Source organism: Triturus cristatus, chromosome 4_2 (assembly GCF_964204655.1).
Source record: "Triturus cristatus chromosome 4_2, aTriCri1.1, whole genome shotgun sequence".
NCBI classification, from domain to species: Eukaryota; Metazoa; Chordata; class Amphibia; order Caudata; family Salamandridae; genus Triturus; species Triturus cristatus.
Window position 1 is genome coordinate 82,512,408 of NC_140586.1, and position 17,357 is coordinate 82,529,764.

Consider the following 17,357-nt stretch of genomic DNA (forward strand, 5'->3'; position numbering starts at 1 on the left):
ACGCCCCTTTGAGGGACCCCCCCCCCCAGTTTTTTCAACCCACTTAAAGCCCTGGGAGCAGCTATTGGAGATTTTTTAAATGTTAAGTAAATCTCTCCAGGTCAAAATAAAAGATCACCGGGTGCACCATCTACCGTACAAAAATCAGGAACTCAACTTTACAACTTTATCAGCGTGTTTGGGGCACAAGTCCTAAAAAAAAGTGGGGGACCAACCAAGTTAAGCAGCATACCAGTGACATCATGGCACGTGACATCATGGAGTGTGAAATGACATGTAGCATCACAGGAAGTGACATCACAACCCATGACCTAACAAGAAGTTACATAACGAGAAATGATATCAGATCTTAAGATCTCATACATATGTTTAGCAGGGCTATCACAAACACATTTGTGCATGTGAGAAGTTGGCCTGGTATATGCTGTTCACTAGTTAAAGGGGACACCTTGCACCAGTACAATTCGACTCTTATGGTAGTAGGTTTAAGACAACCTTTCAAGAAAGCTATCCTAGTGGTAGCTGTGGAGAGCAGCCTTCAGGCTAAGTCTTTAGAGGAATGTAAAGCAGCTTGTTTTACCTTATAATCTCTTGAATCACTAAATGAAAGGACACCACACAGGTATATATATCAAATATATATGTATTTATTACTAACAACTCTGCTAATCTCTTTATGAGATTAGAAGTCAGGAACATATGCATAAATCAATGTTTCACAATAAATTAGCCACAAATATGGCTGGGGCCCTAGGGGTGTACCAGACCATATACTAAAAAAGAGACTTAGAAATAACGACTTGCAAGGGGACAAGGCCTAGGGCCTTCAGAAGCGCTGGGGCCTCACGAAACCACCCAAGGCAGGTAAGTAAAGGACGCACGGGAGACGCATGCAGTGTGAGAACACAGCCACGAATCCCTATTGACTTCAATGGAGCAAGTCGCGATTGGAAATTAAGAGTTTTAGGATACTTCGGGAGAGTCTACAAGCAAGTCACTTACAGGGTAAGTAGTTCTAGAGCCAACACCCACAGGAGCACTGTAGTGCTGGAGTTACCTCACCCAGGGAAGCCGGGTGCATAGGTGTCTTTTGGTGTCGGGTCAAGGTGTCGTTTTCAATGGGAGCCAATGAAGACTTGCTGCTTGTGAAGACAGGAGAAGTGTCCGGTGGAATCCAAGCCTGGATTCAGAAGAAGGAAGACCTGAAAGGAGAGGGGACAGTGTTCAAAGTCACTTGGCAGTGACCCGGGGCAAGGAAGATGGATGCCCACAGTCGTTGGGTGATTTCACGTGATCCATGGGTGTCTTGACTCTTCAGCCACGAGGTCCCGGAGGCGTCGATGATGACCAGGAGCTCGATTTGGCATGTCCCACAAAGTCTGCAGCTTACTGCGGTGTCAGTGACCAGATTGGAGCCAACAAGCCTTGGTAACAGCAAGTCTTGTGGAAAGGATAAAAAGTCAGCGGTGCAGACCAGCAAGGTCTGAGGGACTCACCCAGCAAGGGTAAGTCAGGGCGGGTGTGGAGCAACCAGGGAAGCCCTTTGGAACTGTAGAAAAGTCTTCAGGGGACCCACAAGCCAACCGGCAAGGGATCGCGAAGACGCCTCAGGAGAATCCACTCAACAGGGGCGTACGGTCACTCGGGACGGGGTAGGCCTCTAATCTTCAAAGGGATTCCTGCTAGAGGCTTGGACCATACATGGCCCAAAGCACAGGTTCTTAGAACGTCGTGAAGGGGTTGCACTAGTAAATAGTGCACGGTACCCAGGGATTGCGGTTCCTCGTCACTCGTGGGGTCCACTTGCCTCAGCGTCACTGGGGACTCACGATGGCCTTGGAGAAGTCAGGAAATCCTCTTCCTGGGCTGCAAGGACTTCGGGCTCTAAGGAGAGCGATGGAGTTTGCGACCGTTGATTGCAAGATTTGGTGCCTGCCAAGCAGGGGAGTCACTCCTTGACTCCAAGGGAGATTCTGCCATCTTCCAAAGGTAGTGGAACGTCGAAGGTCCGGGATTCGTCTTCGTCCAGGGGTATCTAGTTTGCAATGGCAAGGGTTCCCTAACTTATACTAGAAGGAAGGGAGGGACTAGCTCTATGACCACACCTATGGGAGGGTCAGGGGAGTGGGTGGTTACACCCACTTCCCTTTGTCCAGTTTCGCGCCAGAGCAGGGATAGGTAGCCCCTGAGCCGGTTTGAACTGGTGTATGCACAGAGGAGCCTACTGCTCCCCCAGTGCAGGACGTCAAAGCACTCTAGGAGGGCACCCACCCAGCCCCAATACACTAAACCCTGTCTGGGAGGTGGTCACACCTCCCTGTGACAGGATACCTATTGTTGGGCCTCCTCCACTGCGAGTTTCAGTCATCAGCAGGAGGGCAGCCCAGTGTCTGTGACTGGTGGCATCCATTTTGTGATGCCAGGGCTCTTCAGGATTCTACCGCGTTTCCACAGTAGGTACATGTCTATCCCTCTAGAAGGTTGGGATCATACTCCCACACCAGTTACTGGTGTGGGGGTATGATTCCAAAGTGTTTGACACCAAACACAACATGTTTTGATACAGCCATCCCAAAGTTAGCATTTACCGCTAGGTTATAATGCACTTAAGAGTATTTGGTTTTGACCGCATTCACAAACAGCCCCAGAGAATGGACTCTGAGAGCTGCAGAGGGGCCCTGCTCAGGCAGAGGCAACCCCTTACATGGAAACCAAGCACCCTGCCCTCAGGAGTGATAGGGCCTGCCTTAGGGGTGACTGATAGGTTTAAATGTGTGTGCAGGAGAGATATAGTGAACCTATATCTCAGTGAAGAGTGCTAGCACCACCTCACCCAGGCTGCAGTAGCAGGCCTGTGGTGTCAGATGTAGTCTGCTTCCCAGGGGTGGCATAATATATGCTTCAGCCCCTGGTAGGCCTGTGAAGTACCTATGCCCTTGGTACCTAAGGTACCATATACTAGGGACTCATAAGGCACCACAGTATCCAATCACTAGTGCACTTAATATGCACTCCATGTTGTTTAGAGAGAACAGAGAGGCTGGGGCCCTGATTAGCAGGTTCCCGGCCAGGATATAGCCAGAAACCAGTGTAAACATTAGAAAAAAAAGTGGGGGCAACATAAGAGGCAGATCTACTCTCCTACAGTGCACATTACAGTGTTTTACAAATGAGATTTTGTTTCAGGGTTGTTTAAAAAAAAGTGATGCAACCCCAATGCAAAATCTGGGCCTCAGCTTATATATCTATTTGTTTAAAGCCTGCAATAAAGAAATTAGCAACAAGTAGAAAATTGGCAGTAAATCTGAGCTGCTTAATTGGTTGCAAAGTCTGCATTTTAAAATATCTTATGGGGTTAAGTCACCTGTTGCAAATATCTTTGTGTGTCATCTAAATTTCAGGGAACAATAATAATGGTAAGATAACTCTGGAGGTTTACATATTTGCTGGAGAGATCTGTTATGTCTAGCCCTGGTTTTGAATCAAAGTAGCATAGAGGGTTAATATGTCTCCTGCAAAGCCCATTGTGTAACACGCAGGTGCCAGATTTTTAGGTCAATCCTCTGCAGGGCCTTCTGTATTCAGTCTATGATGTATGAGGGGGTTGTTCCCTTTTTAACCAGCTAGATTGGGCCTCTTAAAATACTGCAAGAAAAACTGTATCTAGCTGTATTATTTCAAACACAAAATGTCTTTATAAACAAGGACCAGTAAATTAATTGGCTCAGCCCTTGTGTTTATTCACAATTCTTTTCAACATTATTTTTACACCTGGAACAACATACAACATGTCATGGAAGGGCCACTTTTGACCTTTTCTTGCGCATAATAATGTAACACAGAACTATGATGAATGTATCAGTACTCAACACAAATAACATATGACATACTAAACTGTGACTTGTGCAAAAAGAAGTTTAAGCACTAACAACATTAACATAGTCTGTTCACAAAAATGAACAAAACCTGAGAAAGTACTAATAGTACCAGTCAAATAATCTTAACAATAAACAGAGGTAACCAATCACTGTTATTCCTTGCACTGAGAACCTCTTGTTAATAATGTCTCTTGGGGGTTGCAAAATAATTAAGTTTATGTGGGATGATTATTCTGTATAAAAGCCCACTAGACTGTGATCTTGTAAGGCGCTCCTCAAGAATTTTTGTCGACCCACCTTCCTCGCCTGCATGTTGCTGCTCGGAACAAAAGACGACAACGTGCAAGCCATGCTGAAAGTGTGCCAGTGTCTGAAAATTACACCGGGATAGTGTAGCATTTTTTTGTGGGGCCCAACTTCTTGGCAGGGTAGACAGCGCCCATCCTGTGAAATGAGTGGGTAGACGCCATCTACCCGCCTGATCCTCGACTTGAGCCCTGTTACATGCTTTTGATAAAATAAAATGGTTTATGTTATTACTCGCTTGTATGCGACCAGCATGTTTGGCAGCCCTGGGCCCGATCGTCCTTCTGTTACTTAAATCCGCCTTTACAAACAGACTTTAAAATGTGCCAGAATTCATTACTGCTTACATCTTATTTTTTGTTTGCGCTTGATGTATGTACCGGTGTGTGCCGCAACTGAGGTTGCTACATCTGTCCTCGGTGTTAAATCAGCGCTAGTGTGAAAACAGATACAGAAACCGTTCACACCAGTTTTTGGTGTCAGCATTTAAGGCCTCCATTGAGATGTGCAGTATCTCACCCTGAGCTTCAACTTCGGGTGGTATTCGCTCCGGGCCCTTACATGTAGCCTGGGGTTTCCAGAATTGATTCATCCAGGTCTGGAAACTCAGGGGCTTATTTATGGGCCTGTTGCGCTGCCGATGCGTCACTTTTTGAGACGCACCGGTGACATAAAATATGCGCCACACTACGAAATTTTTACAAGGTGACGCATCTTAGCAGATGCGGTACAAAAGGGGGTGGTGATGGACAGAGCATCAGAACCAATCAAACACTCACACCCAGTCAACGGATCTGGGTTTGAACCATCACCGTTCTTTAGCCCACTCTGCCACCCCAGTTCAGACATGGCCATATGCAAATCAGTCTGACCCTGTGCCTCATGGGAACAGTCCAGCCCGAACTGCCAAGCCATGCCTTCCCTGGACAGGAAACAAGCTTCCTAGGACCGGTTTCGGGAATTTCAGCCGTCTTCAGCCAGGCTTGCTTGAATCCAGTGGCAAAGTGAGCAAGGGACTCACGTCTGAGCATACCCTGCCAACTTATGGCGAACAAAGCGGTACAAAAGGGGGTGGTGATGGACGGAGCATCAGAACCAATCAAACACTCACACCCAGTCAACAGATCTGGGTTTGATCCATCACCGTTCTTTAGCCCACTCTGCCACCCCAGTTCAGACATGGCCATATGCAAATCAGTCTGACCCTGTGCCTCATGGGAACAGTCCAGCCCGAACTGCCAAGCCATGCCTTCCCTGGACTGGAAACAAGCTTCCTAGGACCGGTTTCTGGCATTTCAGTCGTCTTCAGCCAGGCTTGCTTGAATCCAGTGGCAAAGTGAGCAAGGGACTCACGTCTGAGCAGTTCGGGCTGGACTGTTCCCATGAGGCACAGGGTCAGACTGATTTGCATATGGCCATGTCTGAACTGGGGTGGCAGAGTGGGCTAAAGAACGGTGATGGATCAAACCCAGATCTGTTGACTGGGTGTGAGTGTTTGATTGGTTCTGATGCTCCGTCTATCACCACCCCCTTTTGTACCGCTTTGTTCGCCATAAGTTGGCAGGGTATGCTCAGACGTGAGTCCCTTGCTCACTTTGCCACTGGATTCAAGCAAGCCTGGCTGAAGACGGCTGAAAAGCCAGAAACTGGTCCTAGGAAGCTTGTTTCGGGTCCAGGTAAGGCATGGCTTGGCAGTTCGGGCTGGACTGTTCCCATGAGGCACAGGGTCAGACTGATTTGCATATGGCCATGTCTGAACTGGGGTGGCAGAGTGGGCTAAAGAACGGTGATGGATAAAACCCAGATCTGTTGACTGGGTGTGAGTGTTTGATTGGTTCTGATGCTCCGTCCATCACCACTCCCTTTTGTACCGCTTTGTTCGCCATAAGTTGGCAGGGTATGCTCAGACGTGAGTCCCTTGCTCACTTTGCCACTGGATTCAAGCAAGCCTGGCGGAAGACGGCTGAAAAGCCAGAAACCGGTCCTAGGAAGCTTGTTTCCGGTCCAGGGAAGGCATGGCTTGGCAGTTCGGGCTGGACTGTTCCCATGAGGCACAGGGTCAGACTGATTTGCATATGGCCATGTCTGAACTGGGGTGGCAGAGTGGGCTAAAGAACGGTGATGGATCAAACCCAGATCTGTTGACTGGGTGTGAGTGTTTGATTGGTTCTGATGCTCCGTCCATCACCACCCCATTTTGTACCGCATCTTAGCAGATGCGTCACTTTGTAAACCCCTGTGCTACATTATACCTACGTCAGGTATAATGTATGCAGGATGGGCGTTCCCCTGCAAAAAAGACTCGTAGAAGTGTTGCAGTGAAATCTATGAGATCTCACTGCGACACTTCTAGGACACCACTGCGTCAAATCCTTACGCCTGCCTCACAGCAGGCGTAAGACTGACGCAGGCCCTCTCACATGGGGCTTGCCCCTTGTGAAAGGACACATTGCTGGAGTTGCGTCTGTTTTCAGACACACCCTAGCAATGCGCCACTTTTGCACCTACAGATACGTCAGGAATACTGACGTATCTGTAAATCCTTGCGACAGGGAGCACTCTACAGTAAATACGGCGCGTCCATGGTGTCGCAAGGAGGGCCCACTGAAAAGTGCTTCATTGCTGTTTTCACGCAGCTATGCAACACTTTTCATAAATGATGCCCTCAGGGACATGTTTTCCTACGTACAGATCTACGCACTGGCTGACTCTCTCTAAACCCCACCCTGCGTGGCCTGCCCTGACCTCTCCAACCCTCTAATCTGTGCAGTGTCCACATCTTCGGTCCAGTCAGCTCTGAGCAGAGGGGAAATCCCCTTGGGACCGTTGAGAACGAGTAAGCCGATTTGACCCTCAAGTACAACCCTATCCTTCAGACAAATGCCCCCCTCCCCCCAACACACACGCACACACACACACGTATCTCCTGAACCCGTGCTTGAAAGGACAATATAATAAAAATGTAGGTACTCACTATTCCAGAGTACTTGTTTGCTACTGAGAAGTGCAGGGAAACTTATGTTAAAAGTATTGGAACCCCTGATAAAAAACGCAGGTTCTTTCCATTTCAAACTAAAAAAGTGCGGCTTTGAGTACCTGCTTATTTAAAACACTTCCCTCGACAAAATCTGGCAAATTTTGAAGAAGCCTAAACGAGGAACAACGTGGGAAATATTTGCGGCACGTTGCTGCCATCTAGTGAAACTTTTTAACATTGCAGAGAATTTTATTGTAATTGTATAGTCATTCTTGTCCTTTACATACATGACAACCACTGACATTTCTTTGCAGCAAAATAAAGTGATAGGAATATAATTTCAAATTATGTTTTGCGAGAAAATTTTAGTTTGACCAAATATATATCAAAACTCGTAGACAGAAGAACTCTACCCACCTGCCAGGCTTTGATTTCAATTGCTGCTCTTTATGGGAAAACAGTGCAGCAGTCGCAAGCGGGTGTATCAAAAGGCTCGGCAATATTTACGTCAGGTGAAAAAAATACGCCGAGGCCAGCCTGCACTACCTTCCCACACGCTGTGATGCTGTGCCATGGCAACGCCTCTTGACAACCCCTGACGCAGTTCAGAACAAAAGTAACAACTGGCTGCTATTTTTGAATCGAACTAAAGTGATATTAAAGGCACGGGGCCCTTACCAGCTCCATGTTTATAATTGTAAGCACCAAGATGCTTTCATGCATTGGCTCTTGCCTTCAGGTTGGCTTTTTTTTCAATTATGAGGACGTGGGGCGGCGTTGGCCTGGCGCCCCTAACTGAAAATGTAACTATTTTAATTTAATTTGCAGTACATTAAGACAGCCGCAGCCATCACCCTACGCCTGTTTGCATCCTAGGCACCAGGATTTCGATTCTGCAAATTTAGTGAAATTCTGAGAGAATCCTGAAAATGTTAAGTATGAAATTGGAATCTCTTTCTTGGAAAGAAAACTCTCCAAATTGTTTTTTGCAGATGTGTTCCCCAGAAAATTAAATGCATATTTGGTAGGGTTTTTGCCATATTTTGTTGGGGGAAAAAACCCTAAACTTCACACTAATTTTGCAAAGTCATGATGTGCAGAATTATCAATTTTGCCCTACACCGCCAGGTGGGATTATAATTTTCCATGCTTGAAGCGATAAAGTGTCACTCTACCCTCTGCTCCTGAGATGGTGTAACTCAAACAAATATCTTTTGTGTGAGTTATGTTCCCTCCTTTCTACACTGTCATTTATTTTATTTATTTATGAAGTAGGTTTTCAGAGGGCCTCACTTCGGGACACTCCAGAGCCCTGATTTATCCAATGAAGGCTTTTTTCTTCGCACCTCCTTCTTGAGGCACACCTTGGTACAATTGTCGCTTGGTGCATTTTTCCAGAATTTACTTCTGTAACAGCTTGTACTTGGGTCTGACTGCCTATCTTATGACCATCATGCAGCCTGTGCAAAATGTTGCAATTCGGACAGTATGTAATTTTCAAAAATGTGACTGCGTTTCAGCGGCCCGGCGAGAACTGTAGTGGCTGCAGTGGAACAGAGAGTGCTCTTCAAGAGACCCTTGACCCACAAATAATTACGTAGCCATGGACAGCTAGGGCTGGCCAACTTTCTCGCTTGCACACTCCTTCCTGCTCGATGACCCTGTTTCCAGCAGGCATTGGGAGGGGGCAAGCTGTCAAAGAGGCAAAGCTGCCTGCCAAACATATTGAAGGGCATAAAACAACCGACAGTGCCCCCAAAACATTTAGAGGCGCCAGGGTGACAGCAGAAGAGTGTTTAAGGAAGGAGCGGGGATGTGTGTCCTGCCTGAGGGGAATCAGCCTTTACCGGGATGGACATATACCATGTAGCTAAGTATATGTACCTGTAGCATGCAGGTATTTTTTTTCAAATAACATTTTTTATAATAATAATAATAAATGAGTTTCTAAAGCGCATGGTTATACTACCCAGTATGTCCCCGCGCTGCAGCTAGTTACCCGTCACTGGACAGGATGTGCAGGATAAAACCGTACCTCGCAGAGGCATCATATGTGGAATGTTTTTAATTTTTTACTGAAGATCCCCTCTGATGGTTCAGACCTGAGGGACTGCGGAAGGTCATTCCAGAGTTCAGCAGCCAGCCATCTGAAAGATCTTCCCCCATCCGTGCTCTTTTGATTACTGGTAGTTCTACCCTTCCTGTTCCCACAGATCTCAGAGCCCTGGTAGGTATGTAAGGGGTCAGTAGATTGTGTAGGTAGCAAGGGCCCTCTCCCTGCAGGATGCGGTGACTAATGCATAGTGTTTTGAACACAATTCTCTCCCTAACCGGGAGCCAGTGTAGCGTTGCGAGAGCGTTCTTGGATGGCGCTCTTCTGGGTAGCCTCAGAACAAGGCGAGCTGCCGCATTTTGAATGCCTTGCAGTCTTTGAACACACCTCCTATTTGCCCCAAGGTACAGCGCATTCCCGTAGTCCAGGCGCGATGTCACCAGTGCATGGACCAGTGTTTTTCTGGTGGCTGCAGGGAGCACATCTAGTGTCTTCCGGAGGACCTTCATTATTCCGAAACATTTTCCGGCAACCACCCTGGTGTGGTGGCTGCAGGGAGCACATCTAGTGTCTTCCGGAGGACCTTCATTATTCCGAAACATTTTCCGGCAACCACCCTGGTGTGGTGGTCGAAGGAAAGTTTCGGGTCCAACCATATCCCCAAATTCTTCACCTGTTCCTTGAGAGCAGGGTGGAGCCCAGGGACTGAGGCCACCACCTTGAGGTTCATATAGACGGAGTCCTGCCAACTATTAGAACCTCCGTCTTGTTTCCATTCAATTTAAGGCAATTGCTAGCCATCCAGACCTCTAGCTCCTGTAAGCAAGTGGAGAAATTGGTGGCTGCCTTGTCATGGGCTTGCGATAGGGATACAACTAATTGTGTGTCATCCGCATATGACACGACACTAATGTCGTATTTTGCAATTAGGTCTGCTAAGGGGGACATATATAAATTAAAAAGGGTGGGACTAAGGCTAGACCCCTGAGGTACTCCTTGTGCCAGCCTAATGCTTTTCTAATAGAATGGCCTCTGAGACACTTGGAAGCTCCGATCTTGTAAGAAGGATCTCATCCATTCCAAGGCCCATTTTTCCAGCCCTCCTTTTTTGAGGCATCGCAGGAGCAACGAGTGGTTGACGGTATCGAAAGTGGCGCAGAGGTCAAGCAGCACCAGCGCCACCGTCTTGCCGTCATCTGCATGCCAACGTATTGTTTCAGTAGATACCAGCAGAGCTGACTCTGTTGAATAAGAGGCCCAAAAGCCTGACTGAGTGGGTTGTAATAGGTTGTGCTCATTCATATATGAGGTTAGTTGTATGTTAACCACCTTCTCTGCGATTTTGGCAAAGTATGGAAGGAGCGAGACTGGTCGGTAATTATCCAACTGGCTTGCCTTCACCCCTGGATTTTCCTTAATTGGGATGACGACCACCTCCTTCCATTGCCTAGGGAACGCCCCTGATTCATAGGAGAGTTTCAGGAGGTGACCAATATAGGGTGCCAAGATTTCTATACTCTCTCTTATCGGACTTGATACTTAAGGCAATGTTTTTAAGCTACTCCAATGATGGGGGTACAAATCTAGAGAGGCTTGGGGTCTTCTCTATGCTAGGCTCCTCATCGTCCACCCCCCTCCGTTCCTTGCCTCGTCCGGGAAGGTGGAATACATTTTTGCTACCTTGTCTGAGAAAAAATCTGCGATCAGGTCGCAGGTTTCTACTGAGCAACTATTTGGCGGCGAGGTTCTGGTAAGTAACGATATGTCCTTGAAAATTCCAAATAATTCTCGGGACGAGTTTTCCGTCTGCTCAATTCTCGAGTTATAGTAAGTTGCTTGAGTCCTTCTTATTAGTGAGTGATAGGTTCTAAGTTTTGTTTTGTAGTCGGCCTTCTTAGGATCGGAGGAGTCTCTCCTCCAGACCCGTTCAGCGGTTTTACACGAGGACTTCATTCTCCTAAGTTCATCGTTGAACCACGGCGCAGATTTTGACTGTCTCCTGGGGGCATTAGTCGACCAAGGTGCAACTTGATCTAGTGCCTTGGTGATCCTGTTGTCTAGAGCGTGCATGCAGTATCGATGTCATTATATTATTTAAAAAAATGATTTTATAGTTTAGGGATCGGTAGGTAAAGAGAGGTGAGGGTGACTTTAGTGTTCAGAGGTGGGTAGAGATAAAGGGAGGCGAGGGAAACTTGAGGGTTCGGGTGGTTGGAGGAAAAGAGAGGTGAGGGTGACGAGGTTTCGCCGTGGGTAGAGGTAAAGGGAGGTGAGGTGATTTAAGAGCTCAGGGGTGGGCAGAAGCAAAGAGAGCACAGTTACTCAAGGGTTATGGACTAGATAGAGGTAAAGGGAGGTGAAGGTGTCTTGAAACCTCAGGGGTGGGTTGAGGTAAAGGGGGTTGAGGCTGACTTTACTGTTCGGGCGTGGGTAGAGGCAAAGGGAGGTGAAGGTGATTTTAGAATTTAGGTGTGGGTAAAGATAAAGGGAGCTGAGGGCGACTTGAGGGTTCAGGAATGAGTAGAAGTAAAGAGAGGTATGGGCAACTTGAGCGTTATGGTGTGGGTAGAGTTAAAGGGAGGTGAGGGCAACTTGAGGGCTGAGGGGTGGGTAGAAGTAAAGGTAGGAGAGGGTGACTTGAGGGTGGAGTGGTGGGTAGGGTACAGAGAGGTCCTATTCTATTCAGAAGTTTTTGTATAGCGCATGGCTACCAGTAGGCCTCCCAGCGCTTTCATAGCTAGCACAGAACAGCCCAAGAGGTATGGGTTACTTGAAAGTTCACGGGTGTGTAGAGGTAATGTGATTTGGGTGTTGAGGGGCCGGTAAAGGTAATGTGAGGTAACGATGATTTTAGGGCTCTGGGTGGGTAGAGTTAAAGGGAGGTAAGGATGATTTTAGGGGTTAGGAGTGGGCACAAGCCAGAAGCAAATCAGGATTTGCATATGATACAACAGTGCACCAACCAATTTATTTGGCTTTTTAATTGAACTGCTGAGATTAAAGTCAACAAACGACCGTGTGCAAGTGTATGCGCAGGCTCACAGCTGCTGTCTCGCTGGGTGTGTTGAATCTAAAGAGCTGAAACCAAAATCCTCCCAAAGTCGCCTGGGCCGTCTGGGGTGCTGGCAAAATGAAACAAACTGCTGTTCCCCTCCACCTTGGGTCCCCTGCAACTGCACGTGCTTCAATATTGATAGCTACACCCCGGGCCGGGCATGAAAGGCACTAAGGGACTTAAGTCAGGTGACTTTCACAGCCAGCATCTTCACCCTGAAAATTATTTCAGCGCCACTGCTGGTACAGAATCAGCCTCTTCTCCGTGGCTAGAGCTCTGGTCTCCAGAGGAACAGGCCAGCATGCCTCTAGTGAGCATGAACTCTGAGTGCTCCCATCCCAACCTTCGCCCTCAGGCCCCAGTCCAGTGCCGCATGCCCCTGAAGTCCGATAACGCTAAGCCCTCCCCGCCCCTTCCCCCTAAGGAGCCGCAGGCCCCTAGTGGGCAGGAATAGGGTGACCAACCGTCTGTAAATTTCACGGACAGTCCATAATTTCGGCCGTCTGTCCGTTGTCCGTGAAGGATTTTTTAACGGACGCCATTTGTCCGTAATTTTAACCGGGCACCGGTCGCACCACCCTAAAGCCGGCACAGCTTCCACCCACCTCCCTGCTTGACTCAGATGTTGTTGAGGTTGGGGGGGGGGGGTGGGGGAACAGACTCCCATGCAGTAGCAAAGCTCAGATACCCAGCAGCATTGGAGAGGCACAGCGGGATGGCAACCCTCACACCTTCAGCCCTTGATGAGCTGTTAAGAGGTGTTTGAAGGTGACTGAGAGGGAAGGGCTGCAGCTTCAGGAGCAGGGGCATCTATTCAGATGTAAACAGCCCTGAATGCTTCATGTCCCTGCAATTTAGAGGGGTTCTTCAAACATGCAGTCTATAATGTAATAAAATTAAGAAATGGCACAATCGCACCCACACTGATTAACAAAGTATGGAGGACAATCAGTTAAATCAGTTCTCTTGGAGTATCTCCTTTAAGTACTGTACATCACAGTGGGGGATGGCAAAAATAACATTTTGGAAAGAGAGCCTGTCGTCTCGTTGTCTTGTCCAGGAAGGGGTGAGGAGCCCTACCCCACCCTGGAGGGGCCAAGATGATACTAGAATACTGCATGCCCACCCCTGTGCCCACCCTGGTGGATCCTGTTCCCCCTCCTGTGATGGCTCCTGCCCCCTCCCTCCCCCCAGTGATGGCTCCTTTCCCCCCTTGTGGTGGCTCCTGCCCCCCCCCCGCCTGTGATGGCTCATGTCCCCCCCATGGTGAATCCTGTCTCCGCCCTGGGTGGCTTCTGTCCCAGTCCTGGAATGGCTCCTGCAGCGAGGGTGAAGTTCTTGATGGGCCTCTTCTCAAAAAGGCTCAGCTCAAAATGAATATGAAAATGTGAGCGAGTGAGTAAGTGAAGGGATGTGTGGATGGCTGGATGAATTAGTGAAAGGGCGAATGGATGAATGAAAGATTGAATAGATGGATAATGAGAGAGGATGGATGGATTGATGAGAGAAAAGGTAAATAGCTGGATGTATGGGTGGAAGGGTAGCTGGATGGTAAAAGGGTGGATGGATGAGTGAAAGGATGGATGAATTGATGAATTGATAAGGGCATGGGTGAATGGATGGACAGATGAGTGAAAGGGTGGATGTAAGGATGGATGGATGAGTGAGTGAAAGGGAGGGTAGGTGGACAAAAGGATGAATCGATGAGTGAAGAAGTGAAAGGATAAATGGATGAGAGAAAGGATGGATGAGTGATAGGGTCAATGGATGTATTCATGAGTGGATGAGTAGATGGATGGGTGGGTGGATGGATGGAAGGAAGGATGGCCAAGTGAAAGGGTCGATGGAGAGAGAAAGGGAGGATGGATGGATGACTGAAAGGGTGGATGGGTGGAAGGATGAGTGACTGGGTGGATGGATGAGTAAGTGAAAGGATGGCTGGATGGATGAAAGGGTAAATGGCTGGATGGATGAGTGAATGGATGGATGGGTAGAAGAGTGGATGGATGAGTGAAATGATAGATGGAAGGATACATGATGGATAGGTTTGCAAATGGTTGAATATGTTTGGATATGGCTGGGCTTACTTATATACCATTGCGTGACCTCCTCTGATGTGTCTGTAAAACTTACCTATTGTCCTGAAGTTTTGTCCTGAATTTTGACCTCCTGTCCTGAATTTGTGTCCTGAATTTTGACCCTTTGTCCTGAATTTTTACACTCACCGTCCTGAATTTGCACCAATGCCAGTTGGTCACCCTAGGCAGGAGCTCTGCGACACCCGGTGCAGCAGCAGCCTGCCCCCAGCGACCTGCGACTCTGGATGAAGTAGCACACCCCTAGTGAACCCCCTCCTTCCCCACCCTAGTCACGAAGCTGCCTGTCCCGGTGACCTGGAGGAGCTCGGTTTCTACAGCCAGCATCAAGCCCTTAGTGGCTGTGAACTATACTCTCTACACACAGAAGCAGAAGCCCCCCTCCCACCCCCCTAGTGACAGTGACCCTGTCCCCGCCACTACCCCCGTGGAGGCGCAGCACGCCTCTAGCTAGGGTGAACTCTGCCAACCCCTCTCCATCCACACTCGTGCAGAAACAACAGGCCCCTAGCGACAGGGACCTCTACCAAGCTACCCTCGCCACCATCACCACCCCGTGCAGGAGCAGCATGCCCTCTAGCGACAGTGAACGCTACCAGCCCCCAGCCCACACGCCCGTCCCCGGAGCAGCAGGCCTCTAATGACCCGCCACTACCCCCGCGGAGTTTCAGCACGCCTCTATTCTACCAATCCCTCTCCAACCACACACGTACAGAAGCAGGATGCCCCTAGCGACAGGGACCTATACCAACCTGCCCTCGCATCCACCACCCCCGTGAACGCTACCAACCCCTCCTCTCCACCCGCGTCCAGGAGCAGCAGGCCTCCAGCGACAAGGGACGCTCCCAGCCCCCAGCTCGCAGCGCACACACACCTGTCCAGGCGCAGCAGGCGCCTTTAGTGTCCAGGCGCGCTGTGCCCTTCAGGGCAGGAACCGTCGGTACCAAAGAGTCGGACCCAAAGTCCGGCCTCGCTCTCTGCGCCCACTCTCCACAACAGACCCTCCTCGTGCCTGCGAGCTTTGTTATTCCCGGTCTGAGGCAGTCTGTCGGAACTAACCTTGGTTCTCTGGTCGCCCCAGTGCAGATGTCTCCCCCTAGAGACCGGACGCTCGGCGCCCTCACACAATAACGCAGGTTGTTACCAGTGACCGGAGCTCAGTAATTCTCACACTGGAACCGCTCCTGTCTCTCACGGTGATCTGGAGCGCTGTGTCACCATCACAGACTCCGCCACCTCATCTCACCCACGGGCCATCCAGGAGAAGTCCTTACAGGCCGCCAGCATCTGGATACCTCGAGGCACAGGGCAAAAGTTAACCAGTCCCCTTAAACAATAACTTTTTCAACTACAAAAAATATTCCAATTACTACCTTGCACAATAAATTAACCATTTGGTGTCCACCATTCTCGCCACTTACGAAGACTTCTTTCCTGCCTCCCCAGTTGTAGAGCCCAGTCCAGAGACGAATTGGTCTTGCAAAGAAAATGTAGCGTCCGACCAATATACTGACTGGAGGGCTGGAGCAGGGGTCACAAAATCTGCAATACTGGGGTAGAGTTGTTTACATGTCAGGTAAGTCGACTGGGTTGGGGCAGGAATGATCACATGCTGGTTCACCTGAAGCCTGTGCGTTGTCGTCTTACCTTCAATAGCTGCAATAGGAAGTGTGGGCGCCTTTTCAAGTGGCCTCTTCTGTGCTTTTCTAGTTTCTTTGCACTTCACGTTCCTTTCTTCTCTTCTCTTCCTTTCTCCCTCTTTCCTCCTTCGCCCCTTCTTCAAGATCTACTTTGCTCTGTATCTCACATTGTCAGTCTTTTCCTCTCAGTTTCCCCTGTTTGTCTCTTTAACTATTATCTTCCAACCTTTGTCGATCCTCTTCCTACGTCACTCATTCATCACCTCTTTTACTGTCAACCCTCACGCCGTCATTACACCTTCAGTACTTTGTTGCTTCTCTCCCTCTGTTAATGTCAAACTTGTGCTTTACCTGATTTCCTCAAACTCTTTGTCTGCCCCTTACCCTCAATTTCTGCTTCTCTCATCCGACGCTCTAAAGCTGTGCCTATATGGCACTCACTCTTCTCGCTGCTTCACATTGTCACTTACTGTGCACCTTCCAAACCCTCTGGGACTCCAGCAATCCCTCTCTTTTTCCTTCTGGACCTTGTAGTTGAGGTCTCCTGCTCCGCAAGTCTCACACTCTTCCTGCTCCTTCTCAATCTTGGGTCATAGTGTGCCCAAGACTAGATAATGAGATTGCAACAGGTATTCCCTCTTCCCGCTATCTGTTTACTAAGCGCTGCTAGTAGATGTGAAGCCAGCAGTATAAAGTCAGTGAGTCATGTTGTTAAGGCTGAAATCTCTTCTCCTAGCTACGGCACTGGGCATGAGATGTACCTGAAGTGCGGCTCTGGGATTCCTCATCACACCTGATGCCTCCCAGGAGGACAGCCAGGCTCTGTACGCACATCTTCATCTTCTCTCTTTAACCTCTTCCTTGCCACACTGGTCATGAGCCGGGCAATTGAACAATAGGGTTCCTTGGTCAGGGATTACATTGAACAGTGCTACGTGGTGAGTTTTTTTGCATTGATTGAAGATTCTTGGGTTTAGTGTAAACATTTAAGCTTCAAGATCTCACTTCAAGCCTGCAACCCTCATTTCGGCTACTTCAAGTGAGTTTGGCCTTTAGGTACAACAGGGACCTTGCTGACTCAGCCCCAGTGGGAACAAGAGTTATGTTTTGTGAGGACATTTGTACACCACACAATGCAACCAACGCTGTCTCAAGGGAGGTTAAACGGGGTATTGCCTTAGTCTCATTCTGAATGTGGGATGTACTGTCCACCTACTGCATAGCACTGTATGGTTTTACTAAACTAGTGGTATCTGGAGGTGAATTTAATATCTGATAGGAGATATTTGATCACCCGTCCTTTCCATTCTGTAGAATCAAGGAGAAAAGTCCGCAAATGGAATGATTCTGCA

At 48.5% G+C, this 17,357-nt stretch overlaps 1 protein-coding gene across 4 annotated transcripts in view; it reads right to left on the minus strand.

Annotated features, from left to right (window-relative positions):
- Nucleotides 1–16,823, minus strand: part of TSPAN16 (tetraspanin 16) — a 55,846-nt gene extending 39,023 nt beyond the window's left edge. For 2 of the 4 annotated variants that reach the window (XM_085600037.1, XM_085600040.1), the window contains exon 1: nucleotides 15,425–15,626. The gene's annotated coding sequence lies outside the window, so the exon portion shown is untranslated. Of the gene's footprint in view, nucleotides 1–15,424; nucleotides 15,627–16,012; nucleotides 16,095–16,475 lie in introns of those variants that run through there. The other 2 variants (XM_085600038.1, XM_085600039.1) reach the window with 2 other exon arrangements.
- Between the last annotated feature and the right edge of the window lie 534 nt (nucleotides 16,824–17,357).